The 7703-nt window shown below is 43.7% G+C and overlaps 1 protein-coding gene across 2 annotated transcripts in view; it reads right to left on the bottom strand.

Annotated features, from left to right (window-relative positions):
* Positions 1-1212: 1212 nt before the first annotated feature.
* The window catches only part of APOO (apolipoprotein O), a 58753-nt gene continuing 52262 nt past the window's right edge, over positions 1213-7703 (bottom strand). For both annotated transcript variants that reach the window (XM_083172000.1, XM_083172001.1), the window contains exon 9: positions 1213-1390. The gene's annotated coding sequence lies outside the window, so the exon portion shown is untranslated. The remainder of the gene's footprint in view (positions 1391-7703) is intronic.

Below are 7703 nucleotides of genomic sequence, written 5' to 3'. Positions count from 1 at the left end.
TCTCGTCAGCCCTGCATCCAACCTTCCTTCCGTTATACAAGAGGCACGGTGCCCGCTGCAAAAAAAACATTCCTACTCAATTATGCTGCCAACCGATGCTGTTGTTATTGAAGTGCACCATGTTGGAGAACCTGCACATGCTGGTACTGGAGGAGATCCAACAATCTGTGAGAGGCAAGGAGTTGATAAGCCAGACCCTGGATTACTTGAGGAGAGGTCGGGATAGCCAATGACCATCAATGACTCATCATTATTGATGGTCTATGATCAATGTTGTATATTTGTTCTATCGATAGGGGAGATGCTCAGATGCAATGGAAAAATGTTTTTATGTTAGACCAGTGAAGGGCAGCAATCGGTACTCTAGGACTTAACATGCACCCAGCCGCTTCTTCATGTTGTATTATACATTATAACACTTGCATAAAAAAGCCTGTAAATGTGGTAATATATTTCTTTGCCTAGTTTAGATATTATTAAGACTAAGGGTAATATGTGGTGCTTATGGAGGTCAGAGAGCTATTAACCCCTTGAGTGGTGGGATTTGCTGGGGGAGGACAATACTACCAGGCAGGTTTGTCCTTCCCCAGGAAAACACTCACCACTCAAGAGCTACCCTGCTGCTGCTCACACCGCCATTTGCATTGCAGCAGTGACCAGGTGGCAGGCCACGCTCAGGGAGGTACGAGGCGGCTCAGAGGGACTCGCTCCCAATTCCCCCGAGCAGGGCCTGCCACCTGGTCACTGATGCAGTCAGTGCGAATGGCATCATGCAGTGGCAGGGGAGCTCTGGCATACGATCGCCGGAGCGCGGAGGTCAGAGGGGAGCGACAGGAGTGGGGGGGAACAGCAGGGGAGGAGCAATGGGAGGGTGCCGCTAGAGGCGGTGTGCCAGTGGTGCACACCTATCTACTGGTGGCATGCCCGGAAATTTTCTGGCGCAGCTGAGCCCAGAGCGGGCATACCACCGAAGTGGTTAATCAAGCCCCTGCAGTGCAGTAGTTCTCAAACTACAGTAGGTCCTCAGGACCCCACACAGGTCACCTGGCAGGAGCGTTGTGTATCACCAACTGTCAAATTTTAAAAAGTTACACATGACCTGGAAAACATGAACTGTGTGGGGTCCTGAGGACAAAGATTGAGAACCTGCGCTTCACTGCATAAGATTGCAATATATAGGATTAAATATGAATAAAAGCCAAAACACTTGCATAAATAAAACTTTTTATTAATGGACATCTTTTGTACATAATAAGAGCATCTCACTTTGGATATTGTGTGATTCCGCAATGTTTGAGCAACTCTTCCCATAGACCCCCCTCAGGTGCATCAGTGCATGTTGTAGCAGTCCCGAGATGCACTGGAAGCAGATCACAGTCAGAGGAGAACCCTGTAACAGAGAATAGATTTGTAGTTACAGAAACCACATACACCGCAGTGACACTATTCTGGCAGAATGCAGTCAACACTAATTATGTGAATATGGTCTTAATGTCTACATGTTCAATATATTGCCATTGTGAATGTGGACATTTGACATTAGGGTTAGGGGTTATGCTGCAATTTGGGGTTAAGGGGATACAGCAGGAAGCTATGGGGGAAATTTGACATTCTATCAGTACCTGGGTGCGGGGATAGAGGAAATACAACATGTTGGAAATCCCCAAAACTCCAAAATACAAGTTAGAATTGATCAGAATCAGCCAGTCTGGGATTTGTAACATGTGAGACCAAATGTAATAGGGTGTGAGAATCAGAAAGTGAGCGAATTTGGGAGAGTTTTCCCATTTTTCTAAAAGCGGCAATCATTTACATTGAAAAAACAGGTTGCTTTTGCCATGTAATTGCAGCTTTAAAAAAAAAAGGGGAAACCTTTTCCAAAATCTCTCACTTTCTGATTCTCACACCCTATTAAGGCCTATTTTCATTTCAAAAGACTTTGCCAAAATCTCTGAAAGATATATCTTTTACCAAGATAGTGCATACACACTGAGCTATTTTCCCCAAAGAGCAAGAGATTTTCAGGAGGCGAAATACTTTGCTGACAATCTTTCATTAGAAAAGCTATTTACATAATGGGCTGGGTTTGAATTCAAAGGGTGGAAGCGGTGGCCACCAATGTTAAAAAAAAATAATTAGTCGGTAACGTATACATCGCTGGCCTGCGATGTATATACTGTATATCGCTGGCCAGCGATGTACACATTAGTGGATCCACTGGCCACCAATGTTCTAAAAAAATAAAAATAAAAAAAGAGCAGCTAACGTATGTGTATACATTACCAGCGCCACTGCCCACCAATGTTAAGAAATGAGCCAGTAACGTATACATTGCTGGCCTGCGTCAGCAATGTATACTTTACCTGCTCACTTTTTTAACATTGGTGGGCAGTGGCACTGGTAACGTATACATTGCCCGGCTCATTTTTATAACATTGGTGGGCAGTGGATCCACTAACATATACATTGCTGACGCAGGCCAGCGATGTATACGTTACTACTGCCACTGCCCACCAATGTAAAGAGAATGAGCCGGCCAATGTATACGTTACCAGTGCCACTGCCCACCAATGTAAAGAGAATGAGCCGGCCAATGTATACGTTACCAGTGCCACCGCCCACCAATGTTAAAAATGGCGGTAACGTATACAGCGGTGCTTGTGGCTATAGTATATGGACGGGAGAGCAGGACAGGGGAGGGAGCCGGGGGAGGGTGCAATTGCCGGGGCGCTTTTCACTGGAGAGCAGGACAGGGGGAGGGAGGCCGGGCTAGCACCATTTTATCTTTGGGCCATCATTGAGCCGGTGCATACACACTGAGCGATGATGGTTCCAAAATGAACCATCATTGTCAGGCATGCTGGTTTTACCAGCAGATTAACCACTTTCCTAGCGATGATGCTTTAGCGCACATCATCGCTAGTCCGGGATCTCTGACCCATACACACTAGGTGATTTTCAGCTGAAAATCATCAAGTGTGTATGGGCCTTTACATTTGACCCGTGGTATTTTTAGCAATTTCTTGACAGGCCGCTAATAATCGATGTATGCCAATCTCTGATTTTGATTCGGCTGTTGGTGTTGATCAGCTCCGGTGCTCCTATGTACTGTATGGCCGGCATTGGGCTACAATATTGCTGCCATTTCATGACACAACCCGGGCAGCCTGGTTACAATACAATCTTTGTTTGCCCCTTATTACAGGGAACATGTTATTTTGTGTAACTGATTTACTGACTGTATAATACCATCTTATTAGGATTTGTAATACTAAAACAATACATTTTTTTAAACTCCATAAAATGTTTCCCAGGGTAAATAATTGCAACTATACCCATATAATGACAGCCAATAAAGCAGCATAACAGACAACAGCAGCTCTGTATAGTTTGTACTGTACTCTGTGTGACTCTTTCATAAGAAAACACACACACACGCGCGCACGCACACACACGCACGCACACACACACACGCACGCGCGCGCACACACACGTGTATTTTCTCGTTGTTACTGTACAGGTTATCCAGGACAGTCTAGTGCAGTGGTCAGGGAACAGGGGGTAAATTATCCCAAAAGGGGTAAAAATTAAATGCCTGGAGCTAATGCATGATCGCGCTGTCGAGACACAGCAGGCATGCATATAAATCTGTATGCATGCACGGCTGTGTCTCGGCAGCGCGACCGTCCATTACCCCCAGGAATTTCATTTCATTGCATTTAGACTCTTGAAACAGCCCTTGATGACGTGGCTCCAGCTACCCATTACACCCTACGTAGGCTTAGATGCCAACGTGGCATACCAAAACAACAAGACAACTACGAAATCAGTCACGTAAAGTAGAACGCCAATGGCGCAAATCTCGTAGTATGACTGATTTCCTCGCATATAAAACTAGCTACCACTCCTACTGCAATGCTTTGGACACTGCTAAACAAACATACTACCAATCTCTCATCTCTTCTCATGCCACCAACCCTAAGCGACTTTTTAACACATTTAAGTCTCTTCTGTACCCTCCCCCTCCTCCCCCACCTGCTACCATCAGTGCACAAGAACTTGCCTCCTACTTTAAGGACAAAATTGATAACATCCGAGATGAAATGGTATGCTCTTCCACAACCTCTAACCCTCTTTCTTTCCCACCTGAACCCTCTGGCACTTTCTCTTCATTTGAGCCCACAAATGAAAAGGAAGTATCCGCACTCTTCTTATCCTCTTACTCTACTACCTCTCCTCTCGATCCTATACCTGCGCAAGTCATTAAAAATCTATCTCCTGTGATTATTCCAACCTTAACTAAAATCTGCAATCTCTCTCTTACTACTGGTACTTTTTCTTCTCTGCTCAAACATGCAGTGTTAACTCCTATTCTAAAAAAAATGAATTCTGACCCTAACTCTCGAACTATCGTCCTATATCTCAGCTCTCATGCCTCTCCAAGCTACTGGAGAGACTTGTCTACTCTCACCTCACAAACTTTCTTAACTCTAACACCCTATTAGACCCCCTTCAGTCAGGCTTTCGCTCTCAACACTCCACTGAGACAGCACTGACTAAAGTGGTGAATGATCTGGTAACGGCTAAGTCTAAAGGCAATTACTCACTACTTATTCTTCTTGATCTTTCTGCTGCATTTGACACGGTCGATCACTCTCTTCTATTACAAACACTACACTCCCTAGGTCTTAATGATACAGCCCTTTCCTGGTTCACATCTTACCTATCTGATCGCTCTTTCAGTGTTCGCTTCTCTAACTCTACTTCCTCTTCATTACCTCTGTCATTCGGAGTTCCGCAAGGTTCAGTCTTAGGTCCTCTGCTTTTCTCAATCTATACCTCCTCTCTTGGCAAACTAATCAGCTCTTTCGGATTTCAGTATCACTTGTATGCTGATGATACTCAAATCTATCTATCAACCCCAGAGTTGTCACCAGTGGTTTTGGGTCGAGTCTCTGATTGTCTCTCTGCCATCTCATCTTGGATGTCTTGTCGCCAACTCAAACTCAATATTTCCAAAACGGAATTACTTATATTCCCGCCAACTAAGAACAGTTACCATCCTGACATCTCCATCGCTGTTGACAACTCGATAATCCACCCTACCCCACAAGCTCGTTTCTTAGGGGTCATCCTCGACTCTGAACTGTCCTTTCTTCCCCACTTTCAATCTGTCTCTAAATCATGTTACATGCATCTAAAAAACATATCCAAAATACGACCCTATCTCACGCAAGACACTACCAAATCTCTTATCCATGCATTCATTATATCCCGCATTGATTATTGCAATAGTCAGAGAGAACAGACTCTCACCACTGCAAGCAATTTTAATTGCTGCTGCTAGGCTGATCTTCCTTGCAAGACGCTCATCGTCTGCTGATCCGCTCTGCCAGTCCCTCCATTGGTTGCCTGTATATTACCGTATTCAATATAAAACACTTCTACTTGCATATAAAGCTATTAACCATACTGCACCAGCATATATCTCTGCACTTATCACAAAATATCTCCCATCTCGACCACTCCGCTCTGCACAAGATTTGCGTCTCTCTTCTGCACGGATCACTAGCTCCCATTCACTATTACAGGACTTTCATCGGGCTGCTCCCATCCTATGGAATGCCCTTCCACACACAATACGACTCTCCGCTAGCCTCCAAACTTTCAAGCGTTCCCTGAAAACTCACCTCTTCAGGCAAGCCTATCATATTTAAGTTCTACATGCATAACCCTCCGAGGCACTTATGTATTATATAGCTTACCTTCTGGACTTGTAATTGCTATGCTATTACTGGTGCCTGTCCTTGTGTTTCCCTCCTATATCCCTATAGATTGTAAGCTTGCAGCAGGGCCCTCCTACCTCCAAGTCTGTCTGTTGTTGCCCAGTTTGTCTTATCACCGTCTACTATTTTTAAAGCGCAACGGAATCTGCTGCGCTATATAAGAAACTGTAAATAAATAAATACATTTAGAGTCTATATATATATAGATTCTATATGCATGCCCGGCTGTGTGTGTTACAGTACTGTAGTGTACACGGACCTGACACAGTGTAGTGCATCAGGCCCTTGGGTATAACACGCTTCCCTGCGTGATGCCTCGAGCCCCGCCTCCAAGCCCGTTTCTTTAGTACAGTTGACTAGTTGCTGCGCCATCTCGGCAGTGTGCAATCTGTACTGCCGCTGCAGCGCCGACTTTCTTTGCCTGGTTATAGGCTCCTGTAAAGGTATACCCATCTCTAGTCTAGGAAATTTTTTTGCACAGACTGGCACTATATAATTTTGAAATACTGACACTAATAGATGCCTGGACGTCATATTATCAATGGCTACACCACACACAGCCTGGCAGCTGAAGCTGATTAAACAATTGACCAGGCTTAATACATCTGCTCCATAATTCCCTAGTCAGTCACAAAGCGATCTCCCCAACATACCGTAGTTTAAAACCCTCCTTCATACCCCTCATTGACAAGTTGGGAACTGGTGTAATCCTGGGACACCATTGGTTTTGTCGTTGTAAAGTGATGATACCTATCATCATCTTCATTGGTTGCTCTGTAAGTGTCCACTCCGCTGTGTTTTGTGCCGTAAATGTCTTGGAAGGGGAATAATGACACAATGGGCATCTGTGTCTGAGGACAATGGGTTCTTAAATACACAAGTCTCAGGAGATTGGCAGCAAAGAGGGAGAGAAACACTTTCCATGCTTTTTTAGCATTAAGCCCCCTAAGGCACACCACTTTCTCAGAAATGGCCACAGTGACCACACATAGAATTATTTATATAAAGATCAGAAGACATTCCTCCGGCAGTATACATAGATAAGATATTACATGATGGACCACATTACATAACAGGTTACACATTACATACTATACGTCGACAATACACATACTGTACATCCAATAATTACCTACGAGCTAATTCCGGGCGCATCATATGATTACCAACTGACACGTTGTTTTACCCCATCTGCAGTTATCTCTTGTGAGCTGCATGTACTGCAAATAGTAGATACAGTATATGCTGCAATACATAGGAGCCATAGGAACAGAATTCTTCTACATAGGAGAGAAATGGTATCCTCACACTCCCAACTCTCCTGGCAGATGTGTCTGGCATCAGAAACACCACCTTCAATGTCTTCTAGCTCAACAAATGTGATATCCACCACAGCATTAAGTACTAAATCAAGGGGCAAATTCTCTTTACTACTGGAAATATATATACATATATGAATTATTTGTTCTTTTTTTTTTTTTTTTTTTATAAAATCTATTTACCGGAAAATACATAAGATTTTTTTTTTTTACCGCATTAGAGTACATACATGTTAAAGACAAGACATGTATAATAATAATAATAATCATCATTACATTGAACTTGAACACTGGCATAGATATTCACCTATACATAACAAAGGCTATTAAGGGGAGGTTAAAGAAGACGTCTTGACTGATGGCACTTATTAATATTTGACATCATTATAAAATAAAATTTCAATGAAATATATAAAATGGTCACAGTTAAGGCCCATGCACACTGGGTGACTTTGAGCTGAAAGTCGCTCAAAACAGCATGTTTGAGCAGCTTTCAGCTCAAAGCCGCCCAGTGTGTATGCTCCGGCACTGGGCGGTGAGCGCTGCTACATGCTCTTGCATCATCGCCGGGAAAGCCGTTCATCTGCTGGTAATACCA

Source organism: Crinia signifera, chromosome 2 (genome assembly GCF_055691185.1).
Source record: "Crinia signifera chromosome 2, ASM5569118v1, whole genome shotgun sequence".
Taxonomy (NCBI): domain Eukaryota; kingdom Metazoa; phylum Chordata; class Amphibia; order Anura; family Myobatrachidae; genus Crinia; species Crinia signifera.
Note: the sequence above shows the minus strand (reverse complement) of the source record. Positions and strands in the feature narration are given on the sequence as shown.